This window comes from Macrotis lagotis, chromosome 1 (genome assembly GCF_037893015.1).
Source record: "Macrotis lagotis isolate mMagLag1 chromosome 1, bilby.v1.9.chrom.fasta, whole genome shotgun sequence".
Lineage (NCBI taxonomy): Eukaryota > Metazoa > Chordata > Mammalia > Peramelemorphia > Peramelidae > Macrotis > Macrotis lagotis.
Window position 1 is genome coordinate 418,806,277 of NC_133658.1, and position 24,720 is coordinate 418,830,996.

Consider the following 24,720-nt stretch of genomic DNA (forward strand, 5'->3'; position numbering starts at 1 on the left):
GGGTGGGGCAGGGAAGATTACATGGAGGAGGATGTATTCTGAGTTGGCGAGCAGGAAATTCCTTGAAAGCAAGAAGGCATTTCTACAGATTTACATTCAGCTTTTCCAGAAAACATTTGTTGCATTAAAACGACGGATATCACCACAGTATCTGAACATTTAAGAGTTAGAAGCAATCATCCAATCCGATCCCTTCCAGACAATGTTAAACTACATTTCCCAGGAGGCTCAATCCCAGCATGCAACTGGGGGCGCAGCTCGGAAGCTCCAGAACTACAAATCCCAGAATGCCTAAAGGGGACGGTGGAAGAAGAGCAGGGACCAATTCTATCAAGTCGGCCTTTTCAGTAGCCAATGGAAAACGAGGATATTGCGTAGTGCGGCTGTGGCGGGAGGTGCTCGGGGAATCCGGAGTCGGCGAAAGCGGCGGGAAGTTCGTTCTAGGAAGGAGTCTCCCGCGTTGCGGTTTCAGGTGGGAGAAGCTACGGGGCCGTGGGGTCTTGGGGAGCCACAGGACTAGGAGTGGGGACCCTCGGGCGGGCTCGGAGGCCGAGGCTCTCTCACACTCGAGGGGAGCTGGGGAGAGAGTTGCCCGCCGCGTCCATCCTAGGTCGGCCGAAGCTTCCCGTGCCCGGGTTTATTGGCGTCTTTTTCTGGTGCCCGGATGCTGAGCCTTCTCTCTCCTCTAACTCCCAGACTCAGCCAGAGGTGCGGAGGGTGGCAGCTCCATCCATCCCCTCGCCTCCTGGCATTGTGGGCCCGTTGGCTGCGCCCGGATCCTAGTTAGAAGGTAGAGACTCATCCTGCCCTCTTCTGAGGCAAGGTGATGTAGTGGAGAGGGAGACCACAGACACACAGACACAGCTGGGCTTGGCATCTGGAAGACCTGTGTTCCCATCTGTCTTGTGAACACTTCTTGGCCGGGTCGTTTCACCTGCGTTTGAGGCAGTTTCCTCGGATTTAGCTGTTTGGTCATAACCAGCTTCAGATTTGCGTTGCTTAGAGGAGAGCACTTAGTATATCTCAAAGCATCCTAGAAATAGAAGTCATAATTGTTGTAAGTAGAGATGCTACTTAGTAGTAATATTACTACTTATTCATGCTGTTTTGGCAGCCAGGTGGCTCAGTGGATACAATACTAGGCCTGAAGTTGGGAAGAACTCTTAGCAGTGTGACCCTGGGTAAGTCATTAACCTGTTTGCCTCAGTTTCCTCATCTGTAAAATGAGCTGGAGAAGGAAATAGCAAAGCACTCCAGTACTTTTGCCAGGAAATTTCCAAGTGAGATGACAAAGGATCTGACAGGACAATAAAAAAAAAGTAATAAGGGGTAAGTTTGTAGAGTGCTTTTGATCTAATCCTGAAGATATTTGTCATTCGATTTAATCAAATACAGTAAGCATTTATTAAGCATCTTCTCTTTGTAAGTTAGTGTTCTTGGGCTGGAAATATAAAGAAAATAATAGTTTTTGCTCCAGAACCTAAGGTTCAAATGGGCAGATTTTATACACGTACATACACCCACACACACCCACATGATAATTTGAAAAGTAGTCATTATTGTTATATAAATGAGAATGTCATTTTTAGAGATAATATCCTCATTCTGCAAAGATGGCAGCCTTGATAGGGGAGTTGTGTATAAGGAAAGCACTGTGTAAACCTTGTATAAATGCAAAGTTATTATTGTTATATTATTGTTTTGCTCTATTTTTATTGATATCTTATTTTTACAAATACATATTATGAAAGTCGTTCAGCATTTGTCTATATGTATCTGTATATTTTTAAGTTACAAAAATTTCCTTCCATCCTCCCTTTCCACTGCACTCCCCTCAGTGGCAAATAGTCATGTTAACATTCTACATACATATTTGTGATATATATGTTTGCAGAGTAGTCATTTTCAATATGAGAAATTAGGATTAAGGGAAAGAGATGCAAGAGATATTTTTTATAAAGTATTCTTCAGGTTGTGAAGATTTTTTTTTTTTGTTTTGTTTTTCTCCCTCTGGGTGGGGATAGCTTTGTCCATAGGTGGTCTAATACATTTGTCCTAGCTTTCTGAACTGCTGAGAGGAGCTGCTTCCATCAGGATTGATCATCTCACATGTTGTTGATGTCACTCTCTTGGGTCTGCTTCCTTCATTCAGCATCAGTTCCTGTAACTCATTCCATGCTTCTCTAGAATTCGATCATTTATGGTTTCTTACAGAACAATAATATTCTATGGTATTGATGTACCATAACTTGTTTAGCCATTCCCCAATTGATGGGCATCCCCCCAATTTCCAATTCTTTGCCACTACAAAAAAGAGCTGCTATGAATATTTTGGAACATATGGAACTTTTCTCATTTTTTATGATTTTTTTAGGTTTTTTTTTTTTTTTTGCAAGGCAAATGGGGTTAAGTGGCTTGCCCAAGGCCACACAGCTAGGCAATTATTAAGTGTCTGAGACCGGATTTGAACCCAGGTACTCTTGACTCCAGGGCCGGTGCTTTATCCACTGCGCCTCCTAGCCCCCCCTCTAATTTTGTGGATATAGGCCTAGGATTGGAATTGCTGGGTCAAGGGAATGAACATTTTTATTACTCTTTGAGCATAGTTCCATATTTCTCTCCAGAATAGTTGGATCATTTTACAACTCCACCAGCAATGCATTAATGTCTCAATCCTCCCACAACCTCTTCAACATTGATCAGTTTCCCTTTTTCTCATCTTAGCAGTTTGTTGGGTTTGAGGTGATATTTCAGAGTTGTTTTAATCAATAATGATGTGGAGCATTTTTTCATATGATTGTATGTAGTTTTGATTTCTTCATTTGAGAGCTGTCTATTCATATCCTATGACCATTTATCAATTGAGGAATGACTTGTAATCTTAAATTTGATACAATTCTCTGTACATTTTAGAAATTAGACCTTTATTAGTATTCCTAGTTGTGAAGATTGTTTCCCAGCTTTTTGCTTTCCTTCTGATTTTGGCAGCATTGATTTTACTAGTGTAAAAACTTTTTAATTTAAAATAGTCAAAATCATTCATCTGGAAGTTTATAATGTATTCTATTTCTTGTTTGATCATAAATTTATCCCCTTTCCATAGATCTGATAGATAGAATATTTCTTGGTCTATTAGTTTGATCTGTGCTGTCACCCTTTATGTCTAAATCCTGTAAAAAGTTTCTATTTTTAAGTAATTTACAGATTTATTTTATTTAGTTAAATTTTGATTATTCTGAATCTAGCAGATAGATATTTTCAACATTAACTTTTTATTCCTACCTCAGGAACTGGTAGCACTCATCCACTTCAGAAGATTTTTTCTTTAATTTTTTTTCAGTCAAACTAAAATGAAATTTAATAGAGCTACATTTGGATTAAAAAACTTACCTTTCTAAACCCAAGTTGATTGAGGTATGTTATGGTAGCCACTTTTTGGAAAAAGATTTGGGGGTTTTCAGTAAAAATCAATAACATAACAGCCAAAAAAGTGCCTACAATGAAAAACTAAGGTGATCTTGTATTATCTTAAAGAAAGTAGCTATAAGGAACATGATACGATTATCTTGTATTTTATCCTGGTTGGATTCCATTCAAAATGATTTTTAAAAAAATTTCTTCCCCAGGATGCACATATGGGTTTATTCCTATTTTCCCCACTTTTTTCATGAGACAAGTTTGGAGGCTTGTTATGAAAGATTGAATGGAAAATCCTGAAGATATTAGTCATTCATTCGTAATTACATCCAACAAGGATATATTAAGCCCCAACTCTGTATAAGTTTGCATACTAGGAGCAAGAGATATAAAGAAAATGAGTATTAGTTCTTATCTTCAAGAATCTTAAGATTCAAATGGGAGAATAAAACATAAAAACAGATAAGTATATACATGCTAATTTAAAAAACAGAAGAGAGGGAGCATACCTGACCTGGAAATGAATCAATCAGCAAACATTTATGGAAAGAAACTTCCCATAGGAGGTGGCATAAACACTGTGCCTTGAAGGAAGGTATTGATTCCAAGTAGAGATGAATTTTACAGTTTTGGGAGAAACAAGCCTGTGAAGGGGCCCAGAAGTGGGATACGGGAGAACTAAATTCTGAGAATAGCATGTAGGCCACTATGACCAGAAAGTAGTCTATAAAGGGCAGTGTGTAATGTGAAATAATCTTGGAAACATACGCCAGATTGTGAAGGAATTTAAATGATAAATTTAGGATCTGGCATTTCATCCTAGAGGCACTAGGTTTGTGAGCAGGAGCTAGTTTGGGCATAGCTGCAATAGTTTCTCAGAGTGGAAATGTTTAGAATGACCTAGATTTTGGCACTGATTTTCAAGCTACACCATATTACCTTGTATTATATTGCATTTTTTAGTCTTGCTACTTTAGAAAGTAATTAAAATTTGTGGTTTTAAAGAGGGAAATTAAGGCATTTAGTATTTTATAAATATTTTTACTGTTTTACTGTTCAGTTTGGGTACATGTTACTCATGTTTCCTATTTAGGGCATTTAGTAAAATAGTGTCTAGGTAGATATGGTAGTATCTGTTAGCTAAAGAAACTATTAGATAGTAGCAGGAGCCACCAATTAATGACTTCAGTGAGAGAACACCACCAGGTCTGGAGTCAGGAAGATGGGTCTTCCTGAGTTCGAATTTGACCTCAGATACTTACTGTCTGTGAGACCCTGGGCAAGTCACTTTAACACTGTTTGCCTCAGTTTTCTTATCTGAAGATGAGAACTGAAGAAGGAAATGGCAAAACACTTCAGTATCTTTGTCAAGGAAACTGGAGTCATGAAGAGTCAGATACAACTGAAAAGACTTTATACCAAGAAGCACAATCTTCAGGTAGTGTGTTGTCTGTCTTTCAAAGTAATTTTGACTGGATTTTTTAATTTGGTGTAACAGATAACTATTGTAGTTTAGCAGCACTCAGGTTTTTACTGATAAAGGTTTATAGAATAATGACTTCCTATTATGCATAATTTTGCAGTTTTAATTTTTCTTCATGGGTCTTTTTTTTTCTTTTACATTGTTTTACCCTGCATCTGTTTATGCAGATATTTCTATGCTTTTTTGTATGCAGATATTTCTATGCTTTTTTGTATTCATCATATTCATCATTTCTTATAATACAGTAATATTCCAGTTATCTTCTTCTTGTAGTTTGCCATTTCCTTCTCCAGCTCATTTTTATAGATGAGGAAGCTGAGGCACGCAAGTGACTTGGTCAGGATCACACAGCTAGTAGTCTGAGGCCAGATTTGAACTTGTGGAGATGAATCTTCCTGACTCTCAGACCAATTACTCTTATCTACTATGCCACCTAGTATGTTCTTTAATTTTAATCTATTTAGAATACATTGAGGAGTATGGTATAAAGTATATACTCTAAGTATAATTTCTGCCACATTACTTCCCAGTTATTCTAGCAGTTTATTTTTTAATCAAATAGGGAATTCTTAATTGAGTTTTTATGTTTTCCGATTTATTGAACATTGAATTATTGAGTGCCCTTGTATCTATTTTACCCTTGTCCTAATCTTTTTCATCAGTCTACCTTTATTTTTTAACCAATATCAGATGGTCTTGATGACTACTTCTTTGTAATATAGTGTGAGTTATGGAAGTTCTGATCTCCCTTTGTTCCAAAGTCTTTTCATAATTTCCTTTGATATTTTATTATTTTTCCAAATGAATTTTGTATAGATTTCTACTTGAATCTCTACAAAACTTTTGCATGTTTTGATAGATTGGTCCCCAGATAATTTATCAATTCTATTGTTACTTGGAATGGGATTTTTCTTTCTCTAGTTTCTTGAATTTTGTCATTATTGCATAAAAATGTAATTGATTTTTAAGGATTTATTTATTTGAGGATTTATTTATCTATCTTAACTTTGCTGATTTTTTTTTTTTTTTTTGGTTTTCTCAAGACAATGGAGTTAAGTAACTTGTCCAAATTCACACAGCTAGGTAATTATTAAGTGCCTGAAACCAGGTTTGAACTCAACTCCTGATTCTAGGGCCGATGAGTCACTGTTCCTACCTAGCTACTCCGGCTTTGTCGATTTCTTAAGGATTTTCCAAATAAACTACCATATCAACAACAAATAGGGATACTTTTATTTCCTTTTTATTTTATATCTATAATCTTTTTCTCTTGTCTTATTGCTATTTGCCAGCATTTTAAAAACTATTTCAAATAATGGTTCAGAGTGTGGGCATACTTGTTTTACTACTATATTTATTGGAAAAGGTTCTAGTGTATCCCTTTGGTTTTTCGATTTAGATATCTTTAATATTATTCAAAATAAAAGGTCCCTCTTTGCCAGCTTAGTTTTTTAGCATAAAAATGAGTGTTATATTTTGTCAAAGACTTTCTGCATTATATCGCAATATTATGTAAGTTTGGATGTTTTATTTTAAACAAATTAATTTTGATGATTATTTTCCCAATATTATACCAGCTGCCATGATAAATCTAATTTGGTAATAATGAGTGATTTTTTTTAAATAAATCATGATAATCTTGTTAACAAGATTTTATTTAAAAGTTGTAAATTATTATTCATCAATGATATTGATCTTTGTTTGCCTCTTCTGTGCTTTGGTTTAGGGATTAGAACCATTTTTGTCTTACTTAAGGAATCTGAAGGGGTGATTTTTTTTTAAATCTCTCTCAATTTTAGAGAATAATTGTGTAGTAATTGTAGCAATTGTTCCTTAAAAGTTTGACAGAATTCCTCTCTGTCGTGATGATGAGTAGTCTTTTCTTTATTCTTTTAATGTCTGTTCTATTTCCTTTTCTGATAATGGGTTATTTAAAATCTCTATCTGGTTTTCTGTCAGTTTGGGTATTTTATGTGTGTGTGTGTGTGTGTGTGTGTGTGTATAAGAAAGGTTTTTTTGTATGTCTGTGTGATTGAGACATACTTGATATGAAGTGAGTGTGGAGTTTGGATCTGTTGATCCTGCAAGGTACACAGTTGTAGAAGGATGAAGTGAGAGACAGCAGTGGATAAGAATCCTAGCTAAGAACTTAGATGGGGAAAAGAAATTTTAAGGCTCTAGAGAATGGTGAGGAAGTCCCTGGAAATTCTTTTAGGGAGGATGGTATGATGATACAGATTGTGCTAAAAGGAAGAATGAAAAGAAAATGTTAAAATATTGTTTGATGTTCCATATGGCCAAAACAAAACATTCCTCTGTTTTTTGACCTTAATATGGGATAAGTGAAAATTGACCATGTCAAGCCTTGAATGTTTATGTAAATGAAAAGAAACCTCTTTTTGCATGAAGAATCAGATTATGCTTCCTGCTGGAAAGATGGGAATGATAACCAGCTATGCTTTTTTAAGACCACAGACCAGAGAAATAGAATCAAATAAAGGGACAAAAAAAGTCTTGATATCCATTATTATCCTTACTCTACTCTAAGGAATTTTAAAAAAAGAACTAAAACTCCTTATTAGCATCCAGTAGGACTATCTGAGCAGTTAGGTCAATTTTTAGGACTCAGCTTTTCTATAGCATTGAAAATGATGGCCATAATGGAAATTCTATTCATAGGGGAAGAAAGGGGTATAAGAAGGGTAGCCATGAGGGAATGGGAAAAACAATATCCCTCTGACCTGGGGGTGATGACAGCTGAACAAAAGTTTCCCAATACTCCAGGAATAGTCAAGGGAATAGTTCACCTTCCTCTTGAGTAAGAGGGAGCTTAGGAAATTTGTAAATATTGTCCCTCAACTGGGACAATAATAATTCGGACAACTAAGGGAATATGAGAGACTTAAGGAATTTAATGATTAAAGGAAATCACTCCCAAATCTCAAAACTTTTCAAAGGCTTTTGAGAAACAGCAAGAAAAAGATGAGACTCTGTCAGCATTTCTATAAAGACTAAGAAACTAAATGAGGAAGTATTTGGGCATGAATTCCAACTCTCAAGTAGCTTAGGACCTCCTAAAGATAAATTTTGTTACCAAAGGTTATCCTGTTATTCAAAGAAAATTCAGAACAAAGATGGATGGAGTAAGAAACCCTTAGAGAAATTACTAGGAGAGTCACAGAAAGTATTTGTGAAAAGGGAAGAGAAGAAACAGAAGCAGAAAACTAAGGTTATGATGATCCTGGTAGTGGCCATGAAGAAATGATTAAAAAAGAGAATGGAACCAGTGACAGGAAGGGTGTGAGGGGGTATTGGAAAAAAGGGAAGAGGAGGTATGATGGGAGGGATGTAAAAGCAGGAAAGGGGCCAAACCTGATCCTATCTTTCAAGCTCCCCTGGATGTTAATCATGTGTTCACATAAAATGGGAATGTTCTGAGATAAAACAAAAGAGTACCTTTGATGAAGATGAATAGGAAGGTCCAGGGTTCTATGATAGCACATTCTACCAGGAATCCTTTGGGTCACTCTGTCTTCTTTGAGCTTTAAGCCTGAAAGGGATAAAATTTTCTGATCAGAACCTAATAGTATTGGGGGGTTAAAGAGGAAGGATTTCAAGTTCTAATATTTGAACCCCTCATTCTCATGATGGATATTGAACAAATAAAAGAAAAATTATTTTATATTCCTGAGGCAAGAAGCAATCTGTTAAGAAGAGATTTAATAGTACATTATGATCTGAAATTAATAGTGCAGGTCAAACTAGTTATGGTTACCGTGAGGACAGCCATGGAGGACCTCACTGAGGAGGATGAGAAACAAATAAATCTAGTTGTCTGGGTAAAGGAGAGGGGAATAGAGTAGATTGAAAATTTTCCCACTAAGGATAATCCTTAGAAAGGATGGAGAAGTAGTACTTTTGAAACAATATCTTATTTCCCTTATGGGACGAAAGAGACTACAATCAGTAATAGACAATCTAATAAAAGAGGACCCCCTGAACTATGGTGTGTCCCCTTTTAATACTCCTATTTTGCCAGTCGGAAAACCTGACAGGATATACCAAACAGTTCAAGATCTCAGGGTTCTCAAAATAGTATTAATCAGGCATCCAGTAGTACTCAATCCTTATACCTTACTTAGCAAAATTGCATTTGATCTTGGATGGTTCCAGTGTAGTTGATTTGAAGGATGCCTCTTGGGGCTGCCCCAGCACAAAAAAGTAGGAACTTGTTTGCTTTTGAAGGAGAAAATCCCCTTAGTGGGTATAAACCTCAATTTAGGTGGATTGTTCTCTCTCAAGGCTTCACAGAGTCTCCTAATGTATTTGTTCAAGTATTAGAACAAGTACTGGAAAATTTTCCCCATCCTCTGGGAATTGCATTGTTTCAATAGATGGATGATTTTCTGGACCTTTGGGAGGAAAAGGAAGAAGGTGGTGGCAGCACTATTGAACTTTCTAAGGAGCAAGAATTGAGAGTATTTAAAAGCAAACTATAATATACTGAGAAAGAAGTATTTAGACCACTTACTTGGTAAAGGACAGAGGAGAATTAATCCAGGAAGAGTCAGAGGAATAGTTCACCTTCCTCTTTCAAAGAGTAAGAGGGAGTTTAGGAAATTTGTAAGTCTGACCGGATATGGTAGGTTATGGATCGATTCTTATGCCCAGAAGACTAAGAAACTATCTCCAATCGCCAGGACAAGAATCGAACATGCTCCCATGGACCCAAGAGGAGAAGGAATCCATTAAGAAATTAAAACAAGGTCTAATTTAACTTCCATATTAGTCCTCCCCTCACTGGAGGAACCATTTCATCTATTACTAATAGTAGACATGTGAATGGCACTAGGATTCCTTACTCAGAACTGGGGATGATAACGAAAGCCAGTGACTATCTTATCAAAATTACTAGATCCAGTCTCAAGGAATTGGCCAGAGTATACAAACAATGGCAGTCACTGTCATATTATGTGAAAAGAGTAGAAAATTAACCTTTGGAAGCACTTTGATAGTACAATGCTTCAAGTTAGAACAGTTTTAAACCAAAGAATTGGAAGGTAGTTAACTCTCAGATCCTAAAATATGAGTCTTAATGGAAAAGGATGATCTTGTGCTTATCACTGACTTTTGCCTGAGCTGGGCCATCTCCCTATGAAGAGGTGGAACCCAGAATGAAGATCATGAACATAATTGTTTAGATATTATTGAATATCAGACAAGGGCAGCCCAGATTTAAGAGTCACTCCACTTCACAAAAAGTGTCGTCTGTTCATTGATGAGTCCTGTGGAGGAAGTGAAGGGAAAAGACTCAATGGATATGATATAGTGGGTGGAGATAGAAATTCACTAGAAGAATTGGATAGTTTACCAAACAACTAGTTAACCCAAACCTGCGAACTATATACTTTAAATCAGGTTTTAAAATTATTTAGTATAAAAGAGGGAACCATTTGCACTTACTCTAAATATGCCTATGGGGTGATTCACATATTTGGGATTAAAAGGACTGATTAATAATAATAATAATGGTTTCCTTTATTAATTAATACATGGAGTAAAGCAGGTAAAGCAGATTTTTTTTTTTTAGGTTTTTACAAGGTAAATGGGGTTAAGTGGCTTGCCCAAGGCCACACAGCTAGGTAATGATTATATGTCTGAGGCTGAATTTGAACTCAGGTGCTCCTGACTCCAGGGCCAATGCTCTATCCATTGCACCACCTAGTTGCCCCCAAGCAGATGTTAACAAGTTTGTTTTTACCAAATGAAACTGCAGTAGTATGTGAATGGGCACCAGAAGGAAAACTCATTTGAGGCCTAAAGTAATAGATTAACTGATTAAATGGCTAAGGAAGTGTCTCTGTCCCCTTTAGTTCCTAAAGTAAATGCAGTGTTGATTTTCACTGACCAAGAGAAAGATCTGATAGAACTAGGGTTGATAGAAATAGAAGAAGGTTGATGGCTATTACCGGATCGGGGAGAAATGTTAAGTAAGCAAATTATGAAAGAGATCATTTCTCTCTGATCCAGGTTGACTGAAGTGCCAAAACAAAAGTAGGTAAACTAAAATATGTTCCAGTCACAGTTGATCACCTAACAGCAGGGTGGTTTGAGGCCTATCCCAGTGGTGATTGCCTGTGGTATGTCCAAGTGATCTTAAAACAGATCATCCCTTGATATGATCTGATAGAAAATAGAGATTCTGACGGTGGTAATCACTTCACTTACAGAGTTTTGCAGAGTGATGGAACATTTGGGAATATTCTGGTATTTCCATACCCCCTGGCATCTTCCATTGTCAGGAAGGGTCGACTATATGAATCAGGCCTTAAAGAGACACTTGTTTAAACTAGTGTTAGGAACCAAATTTCCCTGGACCAAGAGCTTACCCATTGCTTTTTTGAGAGTTAGAACTGCCCTGGGGAAAGGTTTAGGATTATCTCCTTTTGAAATGTTATTTGTTCTACCTTATTTAGGGGTGACTGGGTACATTCCAATGGTGGAAATAAAGGACAGGTTTTTGAAGGATTATATTGTCGGCTTTGTCCTCTTCTCTCTGTAGTCTTAGGAGAAAGGGGTTGTTGACTCAGACTCCATCACTGGAATTTACTATACATAAGATAGATACAGGGTACTGGGTCTTGATCAAGTCTTGGAGAGGGATGAAATTGCAACCTGAGTTGGAAGGTCCTTACTAGGTATTTCTTACCACAGAGTCTGCTGTTTGGAAGGCCGGAAAGCATTGGACTTACTATACCAGGATCAAGGGACTTGTTAGGAACTTTGGCAAGTCAGACTTGACCCTTCAGCACGGGAATTTGAAGATAAAACTCATCTTGGATGCTCACATTATGAAGACAATAGCTTGAAATTACTGATGAATTTGGACTGTTTTATTTTAGGTTTGCTTTTATTCTACATTTTTATTTTAGGTTTATTGTTGATATTATTAATTGTAATTCTCTTCTTTGGGCTTTGTGACAAAACTTTGATCCAATGAAAGAAATATTATTCCCTTTATAAAACCCAAAGGGGAAGAATTCTTCTGGATAGAGACCTCACTTTTTTTTTAAAAAAGATTTTATTTATTTTGAGTTTTATGATTTTTCCTCTAATCTTATTTCCCTCTCCCCACCCCCCACAGAAGGCAATTTGTCAATCTTTACATTGTTTCCATAGTATACATTGATCCAAATTGAATGTGATGAGAGAAATTCATATCCTTAAGGAAGAAACATAGAGTAAAAGAGATAGCAAGATCAGACAATAAAATATCAGTTTTTTTCCCCTAAATTAAAGGTAATAGTCCTTGGTCTTTGTTCAAATGCCACAGTTTTTTCTCTGGATACAGATGGTATTCTCCATTGCAGACAGTCCCACATTGTCTCTGATTGTTGCACTGATGGAATGAGCATGTCCATCAAGGTTGGTCATCGCCCCCATGTTGCTCTTAGGGTGTACAGTGTTTTTCTAGTTCTGGTCATCTCACTCAGCATCAGTTCATGCAAATCCCTCCAGGCTTCCCTGAATTCCCGTCCCTCCTGGAGACCTCATTTCTAATAATCTTACTGTAAGTTTGCCTCCCTCAACTTGATTTGCGGAAGACCTAAGAATGAAATTAATACTGAGTAGGTGGGGATACCACCTCTTAATATTAAACTTTTTACAGATCAGGAAGGGCATAGCCTGTGATGAAGAGGACAACAGAAAATATGAGTGTTCCTAGTATACTAATACTAGGGTAAAACTTTGATTAAATTTTACTGAAACCCAGGAACCTCAGACAGTACAGTTTGATGCTTGCCAAGTAATTGAATCTGGGAGTCAGAAGATCAAGACATCTAAGTGATATAGATAAATATATGCAGATGTGTGGAATACTGTGTTTGTGGGGCCCTCATGTCAAACTTGGGGTCAAGTTTTGTAGAGAACTCAATATAAAGGCTGGACATACACCCCTACCCAGGAATTTAAAGGAAAAGATAAACCTGAACTGAGGCTTTACCCCTCCTGATTGTAAGGTTTTTGGAATGTAATCCTCAAATAATTAACAATAAAAAAGAATTAATTTTGAAAAAGGTAAATCTTTTGGAATGGAAGCAGATGTGACAGATGTGACAGGCAGGGGACCCTGTAGGAAGGTTCTGCATACAAATGGTGTGCCCACTGCCTGGCACGGGAGCCAACTCTTACCAAAATTAAAACTTGGAGATGTTTCTAGGTGAAAAATGAAAGGTTATATTCATTTCTCAGGAGAAGTGGATATCACCTTCACTGAATAAGCAACTTAAAGGAGGCAGCGAGTACAAGTAGTGAGGGCACTATATAGGGTCCCTGACACAGCTTCTGCCCACTGCTGATCTTTATCCTCATTGGCTGAGGATGTGATCTTACAACCTAAGCATGAAACATGTTTGCCCACAGTACCTAATGCAGGTGGGTTGGAGCAAAGGGGGGGATAAACAGGATGTAAATGAAACATTTGCCCAAATGCAAGAAGAAGGAGGTGAAGAAGAAAGGGTGGGGTGCCTCTAAAATATTTTCTGTAAGAAATCCGACATTTTAATCCATTCACCACCAATTTCACTCTCACCCACAGACTCAACTAGCTCAAGTCACTCACGTAGAGAAAATCAATTGTGTGGCCAGTCTAGAATCCAGAACAACCCTAAGGTTGTAAAGGTGATAAAAGCTGAGGATTTAAGGCAGACAATGAAATAGAAACACTAATGCTGGGGTAGAATGGGTAAAATAGTTAAAAAGTCTGAACAAAAGCAGTTGTTATGCCAATGCTACTGATTGCTTGACTGCCCAGATAGTACCATTTTCTGTGGGCATGGGAAGACATGAAGGTGAATTCAAATATGTGGTCCTTCTGATTGAAAATATCACCCCTGGGGAAAATTGCAGTGCTCAGTTATATTTGTTTCCTCCTATAAAGAAGGGAAATACTAAACTATATCACCCTCCTGTTTTGTTCCTAGAAATCACTCTGCTTGCCTCTCACAGCAGGGTGAAGGACTCCAGCACCTGGGAACCTTGTCATTGTGCATTCAACCTGGAATGTAACTAAAGTTAGCTTTGGTAATTTCTCTGGAATGGACATACCTTGACTATACCTTTGCAGAGGAAACACCCTCAAGATTCACCCTGTCTGGGAGCTGCATGGGTTCATTGGTTCATTTGGCCATTCTTTTTACCCTTGCATTTGAGAAAGGGAATCAAATCAAACTAGGGAAAATGATAGGAGCAAAAGAAACATACCATATGGGTTATTTGATGAAAGAATTTATCTGGATAGTATAGGGCTTCCAAGAGGAGTACCTGGTGAATTCAAGGCTAGGAATAAAGTTGCCTTAGGATTCAAATCATTCTTATTCTACAAAAATGTAGATTGGATCAAATATATATTATAATCAGCAAATATTTATAAATTACATTAGAGAATAGCAGTACAGCTGGATATCATCAGTAGAATGGCATGGGAAAATAGGATGACTTTAGATTTGATTCTAGCTGAGAAAAGTGTGCCTGTTTTATGATGGGAAGAAGCTGTTGTACCTTTATTCCCAATAATACTGCCCTGATGGAACAATTACTAAGGCATTACAGGATCTTACTTCCCATTAGAAGAATGGCTAGAAAATTCAGGAACTGACAACCCGTTAATATAGTGACTAGAGACATGGTTTGGGAAGTGGAAAGGAATGGTGATGTCTTTTAACCTCCCAGATAGTAATCGCAGGGGGTATTAGCCTTCTGGCTAACCAAAAGGTTGATTGAAACAGCCCTCACCAAACAATATACTCAAAACAACATTTACTTATTAGAGAAAGGACATAAATAAGTTTAGAGAAGAAAGTGAATGTTTCCTAAGAAAATTTGAGAATATGAAAACTAAATTTTGGGAAAACCAAGAAGAGGGAATGTAATAAATATAAAAATAGTAAAAAAGCTTAACTATATAGATGTATAATCCCATTGCTAAGAATCATCAGCTGTATTTTGTTTTTGCATGGCCACCAGGAAATAGGTTGTCCACATTAATAAAGATACTTGTTCAAATGCAGAAAAAAAAAACAGACCTGAGTGAGAATCTGCTGAACATGTCCACCTAAGGACCAAATCTCTCAAAAGGGAGGACGGGGAGATGTAAATGAGTGGAGACTGTACTAGGCCTTTTTGGGATAGCTGTAACCTCTGTAGTACCTAGCCTATGGGGAAACAGGAGGGCTTTGCATTCCAGGTTTAGGGATAAATAATTGCTTTCTGCTTTTGTAAGGGTTTGCCTTTTTTGTTGGACAACCCCTTTTGCAACTGCATTATCAATAAACATATATCCATTGCTCTACCTTCATGCTCATATAGTCCTTGTTAAGAACCTTTTTTTAATAGTTCTGAATATGTTACAGTTCTTTTGAAAACTGTCCATATGCTAATTTGGATGACAAACTCAGAAAAATTTGATAGGTTTTTTTTTTTCTCATTTGACTACTTTTCTTGTTATCCTAGATATATTTTAGTTTTGTCTGCAAAAGCTTTTCAACTTCAAGTCAGAAAAGTTATTTATTTATTTTTTTGTAGTTTCTTCTATCTCTTGTTAAGAATACATCTCCCACCTGTAGAGTTAGATCTTCTAATTTTTTATTTTATTTTTTAGGTTTTTGCTAGGTAATGGGGTTAAGTGGCTTGCCCAAGGCCGCACAGCTAGTAATTATTAAGTGTCTGAGGCTGGATTTGAACTCAGATACTCCTGATTCCAGGGCCGGTACTCCTGATTCCAGGGCCTGTACTCTATCCACTATGCCACCCAGCCGCCCTGATCTTACAATTTTTATGATCTTTAATAATAAGGTTGCATTAACTCTTAAGAGTTAATAGTCTTTGTGAAGTCCTCTCAGCGTTAAAAATCATTAAAACAAAGACAGTCTATTACCCTTAGACTATTCTTAGGAGAGGGAGAGAGGCCTTGTATCCCCAGTCAAGCAATTCTGCTAGGGAGTGGAACAGTGGACTGTTTCCAGAAAGACCTTGCATTGATTCTGTTAGGGAGTGAAATAGTGGAATACTTCCAGAGAAGAGACCTTGCAGTCTTAGCCACCAGTTGATGGGCATCCCTTCAGTTTCCAGTTCTTTGCCACCACAGAAAGAGCTACTATAAATATTTTTGCATATGTGGTTCCTTTCCCCTTTTTTATGATCTCTTTGGGATACAGAACTTATAGAGATGTTGCTAGTTCAAAGGGTGTGCAGTTAGTTTTATAGCCCTTTGAGCATAGTTTCAAATTTCTTTTCATAACGATTGGCTCAGTTCACAACTCTACTAATAGTGTATTAATGTCCCAGTTTTCACACATCGCCCCCAACATTTGTCATTTTCCTTTTCTGTCATAAATAGCCAATCTGATAGATGTGAGGAGGTACCTCAGAGTTGTTTTAATTTGAATTTCTTTTATCAATATTTATTTAGAGTATTTTTTCATATGACTGTATGAAAACTGCCTGTTCATATCCTTTGATCGTACCAATTAGAACATGATTTGTATTCTTTTAAATTTGACTTTTTTACAAATTTTAGAAATGATCAGACAGTAAAAATTGTTTCCCAACTTTCTACTTTTCTTATTATCTTGGTTGTATTGGGTCTTTTTGCATGTAAAACCATTTTATTTTAATGTAGTCAAAGTTATCCAATTTTCATTTTATAATCTGTATCTCTTATTTGGTCATGAATTCTTCTGCCTTTCAGAGTTCTGACAAACTATTCCTTGTTCTTCTATGTGGCTTAAGGTATAACTACTTATATCTAAATCTTGTACCCATTTTGACCATATCTTGATATGGGGTGTGAGATGTTGTTCTCTGCCTAGTTTCGGCCATATAGTTTTCCAGTTTTCCCAGAAGTTTTGTCAAATAGTGAGTTCTTATCCCAGAAGCTGGAGTCTTTGGGTTTATCAGGCAGTATATTGTTATAGTCATTCATAATTGTTGAAGTCATTCACTATAATGTTTCTTTTGTACCTAATATATTCCACTGACTCCCCACTTTGTTTCTTAACACGTTCCAAATAGTTTTGATAATTATTGCTTTATAATATAGTTTTAGCTAGACTACCTTCCTTTGTTCTTCTCCCCCATTAATTCCCTTAATATTCATAAACTTTTGTTCTTCCAGATGAATTTTATTTTTTAAGTTTTGTAAAATGATATATTTGGTATTTTGATTGGTCTGGCTCCAAAAAAATTAATTTAGGTAGAAATATCATTTTTATATTAACCTATTCATGAGCAATTGATATTTTTCCAGTTGCTTAGATTTGACTTTATCTGTGTGAAAAATATTTTGTGTTCATATAGTTCCTGGATTTGTCTTGGCAGGTAGTCCCAAGTATTTTGTGTTGTCTACACAATTTAATTTAAATGAAATTTCTCTTATCTCCTGCTGCTGGATAAGAAATGGTGGTGTCGGGGCGGCTAGGTGGCTCCGTGGATGGGGCGGCTAGGTGGCGCAGTGGATAGAGCACTGGCCTTGGAGTCAGGAGTACCTGAGTTCAAATCTGGCCTCAGACACTTAATAATTACCTAGCTGTGTGGCCTTGGGCAAGCCGCTTAAACCCCATTGCCTTGCAAAAACTAAAAAAAAAAAACAAAAAAGGAAAAAAAAAAGAAATGATGGTGTCCATGTTCTGTAATTCTTAAATTATCTCTTCTGAATCAATTTTGTGGGTCAGTTGGTTTTTCCAGTGAGATATTTTATATTTTTTGCAATAATTTTTCATTCTTTTGATTTTTGTTTGACTGATTGTTGATATCTCCACCAACTCCTTATTTTTTTCCAAGGCATTGGGGTTAAGTGGCTTGCCCAAGGCCACACACAGTTAAGTAATTATTAAGTGTCTGAGGTTGGGATTGTTGATATCTTATAGAGTCATTAGCTTCTACTTGTTCAATTCTAATTTTTAAGGAATTCTTTTTCTCATTTTAGTTTTTTATACCTTGTTTTTCATTTGGCCAATTCTGTTTTTCAAACAGTTGTTTTCTTCAGTGGAGTTTTTCCATTTGATCGATTTTATTTTTTTATGGAGTTGTTTTCTTCAGTCAATATTTGTGTTTTCTTTTCCAAGTTGTTGACTGACATAATTCTCCTAGCTGTCTCTCATTTCTTTTCTCAGTTTTTCTTCTACCTCTTTTGATTTTTAAAATCCTTTTTTGACCTCTTCAAAGAGGACTTTTTAGATTAGAGATCAATTCATATTACCCTTTGAGGCTTCATGTGTAGGCATTTTGTCACTGCTTTTCTCTTTTTGAGATGGGTTTTGATCTTCCTTGTCATTTTCTGTGCTTAGGGCTTTTTTTTTTTCTATTTTGCCTCATGTTTAAATTTTGAGCTTTTCTCCTGGAGCACATGTCACACTGTCCCAAGCTTTTTGTATGGGGGTCAGGAGTCTGGTAATTGACTTTCCAGGCAGGATCTAAGGTGCTTGTGGCTTACTCCCTTCACTGGAGTTACTGACCTAGTCATACCTGTTGTGTTGGTGTTTTGGGGCTCACAATCTGCCTCCAGCACTAGGACTGTAGGCCTTACACTAACTGGTCTGCTGTGCCACTGTCCTGCTGAACTGGGACTGAAGGGCCTCAGTTTGTTGATTTGTACAGTGACTAAGAGCCTTCTGCTGGCTTCCCCTCACCCCACCTGTTTTGGTCTGTGCTTTCCCTTTTTTCTAGGTTGGACAGACCTTTCCTGAAAGTCCTTTCAAGTTATCTTATGCTGGAAAATTTTTCCACTTCATCTTTTTATTGGTTGTCATTTCAGAATCTATTTAAAGGTTTAATTTAACATTTTTTTTGTGGGAAACTGGGGAGACCTTAAGTAACCTGCTGGCTTCTCTCCTGCATCTAGGCTCCACCTCTAGAATTTCATTGATGTTTTCATTTTCTTTTTATATTTTTTAATTTACTTACACATTACTAAAATCTTGTAAGAGTAAGTATAAATCTCCCTTCCCCCACAGAAATAGAAAAACCTCATGAAAAACAAAATAAAAGAAAGAAAAATTGTACTTCAATCTGTTCAGATGCCATCAGTTCTGTCTCTGGGGTGGATCACATCATCATAAGTCTTATCAGAGAAGTTGCTTTCATATTTTTTCCCATTTTTTTTTTTTTTTTTGCTGATTGTATTTTCCTCCATCCATTCTTCCCCATTCTCATTCATTCTGTTTTCTCTCTCCTTAAACTCTATGCCTCCTCAAAAATGTGTTATGGGACAGCTGAGTGGCGCAGTGGAGAACACTGGCCCCAGAGCCAGTAAGACCCGAACCTAAAGTCCACACCATACACTCAACAACCACCCAGCCTTGTGGTCCCAGGAAAGCCACTTAATCCTACCACCTTGCAAAAAAAAAAAAAAAGTGTGTTGTATCTGACTTCCCTTTCCCATGATCTAGCCTCTCCTCTGTCATCTACACCCTCTCTACCCTCCCCCTGTACCCTTTCTCCCATCCCCTTCCTCTCCTTTTTCTTCTAGGGTAAGAGATTTCTATACCCTATTAAGTGTGTATGTTATTTTCTCTCTGAGCCATTTCTGATGAGAATGAAGGCTCACTCACTCTTCTTCACTTTCCCTCCTATTCTATTGCAAAAGCTTTTTCTTGACTGTTTTACATGAAATATCATAGCCCATTCTACCTCTCCTTTCCCTTTCTCCCAGTACATTTCCTTTTATTCCTTTTTCACCTATTGACTCCATCTTTATAATATACCATACCTTCACATTTAGCTCTCTCCTGTGCTTTGTCTATTAATGCTCCTTCTAACTGCTCTATTAATTGAGATGGTTCATATAAGTTATTAGTATCATCTTCCCATGCAGGAACAGAAGCCATTCAAAATCATTAAATTCCTCATGATTTACCCTTCTTGTCACTCTGTTTCATCTGAGTCCTATACTTGGAGATCAAACTTTCTGTTCAGCTCTTGTCTCCAACTGGGAAGTTTGAAATTCTCCTCTTTCATTGAAAGTCCATCTTTTCCCCAGAAGTAGATGTTCAGTTGTGCCGGGTAGTTGATTCTCAGTTGCAATCCAAGCTTTTTTGGCTTCCAGAATATCATATTCCAAACCCCTTGAGCCCTTAATGTAGATGTTGCTAAATCCAGTGTAATCCTGATTGGAGTGCCACAGTATTTGAATTGTTTCTTTCTGGATGCTTGTAGCATTTTCTCTTTGCCTTGGAAGTTCTGTAACTTGGCTAAAATATAATTGGGAGCTATTTATTTATTTATTTATTTATTGGATTTATTTCATTAGGAAATAGGTGGATTCTTTCAATTTCTATTTTGCCCCCTGCTTCTAGGATATCAGGGCAATTTTCCTGTAGAAATTCTTTAAAAATGTAGTAAAAAAAATGTACTCAAGGCTCTTTTTCTGATCATGACTTTCAGGTAGCCCAATAATTTTAAAATTGTCTCTCTTGGATCAGTTTTCCAGGTCAGTTGTTTTTCCAATGAGATATTTCACTTTTTCTTCTAGTTTTTCATTCTTTTGGTATTGTTTCATTGTTCCTTGATTTCTCGCAAAGTCACCAGCTTCTCTTCCATTCTATATTTGAAGGAGTTGTTTTCATCAGAGAGCCTTGTTATTTCCTTTTTCATCTGGCCAATTCTGCTTTTTTAAAATTTATTTTATTTTATTTTTTTAATTCTCATTTTGTACAAATTTTGTTTTACATTAATAAAATATTCTTGTTTAAGAGTAAACAAAATACCCCTCCCCCCCATGAATATAGACTTGCTTGGGTGATAAAGTAAAGGGGAGAGAAAAAAAATTAAAATTAAAAAAATAATAGTAATAATTGTAGGTATGGCCAGGTGGCGCAATGGAAAAAGCACCAGCCCTGGAGCCACAAGCACCCGAGCCCACATCCAGCCCCATAGACCCAACCATCACCCAGCCGTGTGATATGCAAGCCATCTGATCCCCACTACCCTGCAAAAACCAAAAAGAAGGGGAAAAAAAAAGACCCCAAATAAAATAAAATAGTAATCATAGTAAGGGTGGCTGGGTGGCAGACAGAGCATTGGCCCCTGAGCCAGGAGCACCCAGGTCCAAATCCGGCCTCAGACACCCAAAGTTCACCCTGCTATGTGGCCCCAGGCAGGCCATCCAGCCCCATTTGCCCTGCACCCTGCCCCAAATAATAATAGTAAAAAAAGTGCTTCAGTCTTTGTTCCAACACCAACAACTCTGTCATGGGTGGATCGCATTCTTTATGGTAAGTCCATCACAAAAGTTGCTTCCATATTTTTCCAACGTTGCCATTGCTGATCACAACTCCCTCCTTTCTTATTTCTCCACTACCATGTACTATATTTTCTCTCTCCTTTCACTCTGACTCTGCTGTAGGGTCGCTGAGTGGTGCAGCAGACAGATCCCTGGTCCTGGGGCCAAGAAGCCCTGAGCCCCCATACCACCCCTGAGGCCCAGAATCCACCTGGCCCTATGGTCCTGGACAGGCCTTCCAATCCCAGCCCCTTGCAAGAAGTAAAAAAGAAAATGTGTTATATCTGACCTCTCCCCCCATGGTCCATCCTGTTCTCCTTTATTCATATCTCCACCCCTTCCCCCTGCTTCCTCCACATTCTTACTTCAGATGCCTATACCCCATTGAGTATATATGCTGTTTCCTCTCCTAGTCACCTTTGATGAGAGCAAAGGTTCCCTCATTCCCCCTTGCCTCCCCCCTTCCATATCATTGCAATAGCTCATTGTAATAAAAAAATCTTATTATATGAAATATCTTGGCCTATTCCCCCTCTCCTTTTTCTTTCTCCCATTACATTTCCCTTTTTTTTCCTATTGACTCCATTTTTACACCATATTTTATCTTCGAATTCAGCTTTTGCCTGTACTTCAACTATAAAAGCTCCCTCTACCTGCTCTATTAACTGAGAAGGTTCATATGAGTTTTATCAGTGTCATTTTTCTATGCAGGAATACATGCAGTTCATCATCATTAGGTCCCTCATATTTTCCCCTCTCCTGCAATCTCCATGCTTCACCTGAGTCCTGTATCTGAAGATCAAACCTTCTGTTCAGCTCTGGCCATTCCAAAAGAAACCTTTGAAATTCCCCTGGTTTATTGAAAATCCATCTTTTTCTCTGGAAGAGGACATTCAGCCTTGCTGGGTAGTTCATTCTTGGCTGCATGCTAAGCTCTTTTGCCTTCCAGTATATTATATTCCAAGCCCTACGAGCTTCCAGTGTAGTTGCTGCTAAGTCCTGTGTGATCCTGACTGCAGCTCCATTATATTTGAACTGTGTCCTTCTGGCTGCTTGTAATATTTTCTTTTTGACTTGGGAGTTCTGGAACTTGGCTATAATCGGTTTTTTGCGATCTCTTTCTCGGGGGGGATCGGTGGATTTGCTCCATTTTTATTTTTCTCTCTGCTTCTAGAATATCAGGGCAATTTTCCTGTAGTAATTCTTTGAAAATGATGTCAAGGCTCTTTTCCTGATCATGACTTGCAGGTATTCCAATAATTTTTAAATTATTTTTCCTAAGTCTGTTTTCCGTATCAGTTGTTTTTTCAATGAGATATTTCACATTTTCTAATTTTTCATTTTTTTGGTTTTGAAGTATTGATTCCTGATTTCTGGTAAATTCATCAATCTCCCTGAATTCTATTCTTTGTCTGAAGGATTTGTTCTCCTCAGAGAGTTTTCTTGTCTTTTTTCCCATCTGTCCAATTTTGCTTTTTTAAGCCATTCTTCTCCTCAATACCTTTTTGAACTGTTTTATCCATTTGACCTAAGCTGGTTTTTAGCATGCTATTTTCTTCAGCATTTTTTTGGATTTCCTTGACTAAGCTGCTGACTTCATTTTCATGTTTTTCTTGCATCTCTCTCCTTTCTTTTACCAGTTTTTCTTCCAACTCCCTCATTTGCTTTTCAAAGTCTTTTTTGAGCTCTATCATAGCCTGAGCCCAATTTCTGTTTTTCTTGGAGTCTTTACATGCAGGAGCTTATGCTTCTTCATCTTCAGACTGAGTATTTTGATCCTTCTTGGGCTCATTTTGCAAAATATTTCTCAATGGTCTTCCTCTTATTTCTTTGCTTGCTCATTTTCCCAGCGTGAGCCTGGTTTTGGGGTGCTTCCTGAGCTTTTGGGACACTCCCACAAGGGTCTCAGTGTGTGAGGCACTGTCCTCCCTCCTGGTCTGTGAATGAGCAGAACACCCCTCTCTGCCATGGGGCTGAGGTGGGGTGGGTACCCTGATGTTCTATGGGGGGGGGCCTAGACTGCTACCAGGATCTGAATGTGGTCAGAGCCCCAAGAGTCCTGTTCCAGGGATAGAGGACAGAGCTCTGCAGTCTCTCTTCAAGCCCCTCCCTCAGCTCAGTGGGCTCATGCCCTGGGGGCATGTGTAACAGATCCTGTTACTGGCTCAGCCTGCTTCTGTTTCCAGCTCTGGGCTGCCAAAAGACCAAGCTGTTCGCTGTGTGCCCTGAGGGCTGGGCTCCACCTGCTCGCTCTGGCAGAGGTCCCCCGCTGTTCCCCCACTTTGTGCCTGGTGCTCCCCGGGGTGCAGCTCAGGAGATTCCCTCGCTGCTGTGAGCCATTGGCTCCCAGTGCCCTGGGGCTGCCTCCGGGAGGCTGAAGTTCTTTTGCTCTGGTGGGCCACCCCTCCTGTGGCCGCCACTCCGACCCTGGGGAGAAGAACCTTTCTGCTCTTTTCCAGGTTACCTTGAGTGGGAGAACTGCCTCAATGGGTCCCCTTTGTGGGTTCTGTCTCTCGAAAGTTTAATTAGAGTCCTTAGTTTCAAGTTTCATCACAGAGCGCCGAAGACTGGATCACTTCTTGTCGCCATCTTGGCTCTGCCCAATTCTGCTTTTTAAGATATTCTCCTACTTACCTTTTTGGACTGTTTTTTTTCCATTTGACCTAAACTGATTTTTAACATATTGTTTTCTTCAGCATTTTTTTTTTACATCTCCTTGATCAATCTTCAGACTTGAGTTTCTTGTTTTTCCTGCATATCTCTCTCATTTCTCTTCCCAGTTTTCCCCTCTACCTCCCTTACTTGATTTTCAAAATCTTTTTTGAATCTACCATGACCTAAGCCCAACTCTTTTCTTCTTGAAGGCTTTGGATATAGAAGCTTGGACTTTCTTATCTTCTGAGTGTATATATTGATCCTCCATGGGACCAAAATAATTGTCTATGGCCAGGTTCTTTTTTCTGTTTACTACTTCCCCAATTTGTACCCTGGTTTTGAGGTGCTTCCTAACTAAGGTTTTAAGTGTTATTATGCCACCCCTTCAAGGACCTCAGTTCTTTCAAGGTCCTATTAGAGGCTCTGACTGCTTTCCTGACCTGTGCTTTGGTCTGTGGATGACCACAAGCACTGCCTTTGCCCTAAAGCTATGAGGAGGGTCCCTGTTCTGCTGTGACAGTAGGAGGCTGTGACCATGGTCTGAATATGGACAGAGCAACAGAGTCCTGCCCCTGGGACAGAGGACACACCTCGATAGTCTTCCCCCACTCCCTTACCTTCTGGGGGCGCAGCACCAGGTGACTCCAAGCTGCGTGGCTCTGCAGGGATTGTGCTGAGGGTCATGCTGGTCTGGGTTCCATGATCACTCTAGCAGAATTTTCCTTTCTGATCTTCTGAATTTTGCTTGGTGATCCCTGGGTTGGGAAATCTTGTTATTGCTGAACTGATGCCCCCAGAGACCCATGTGCCCTGAGGGCTGCTCCTGGAAGACTGGAGCTCATTCCCCACAGCATAGCCAGACCCTGACTCCACCTCTGTAATTTAT

General features: G+C 38.3%; 1 protein-coding gene across 7 annotated transcripts in view; it reads left to right on the forward strand.

Moving 5' to 3' along the window:
• The first annotated feature begins 365 nt into the window (after positions 1–365).
• The window catches only part of VRK1 (VRK serine/threonine kinase 1), a 169,972-nt gene continuing 145,617 nt past the window's right edge, over positions 366–24,720 (forward strand). For 5 of the 7 annotated variants that reach the window (XR_012473812.1, XR_012473813.1, XM_074213045.1 and 2 more), the window contains exons 1-2: positions 366–472; positions 1,115–1,181. The gene's annotated coding sequence lies outside the window, so the exon portion shown is untranslated. The remainder of the gene's footprint in view (positions 473–1,114; positions 1,182–24,720) is intronic. The other 2 variants (XM_074213042.1, XM_074213043.1) reach the window with 2 other exon arrangements.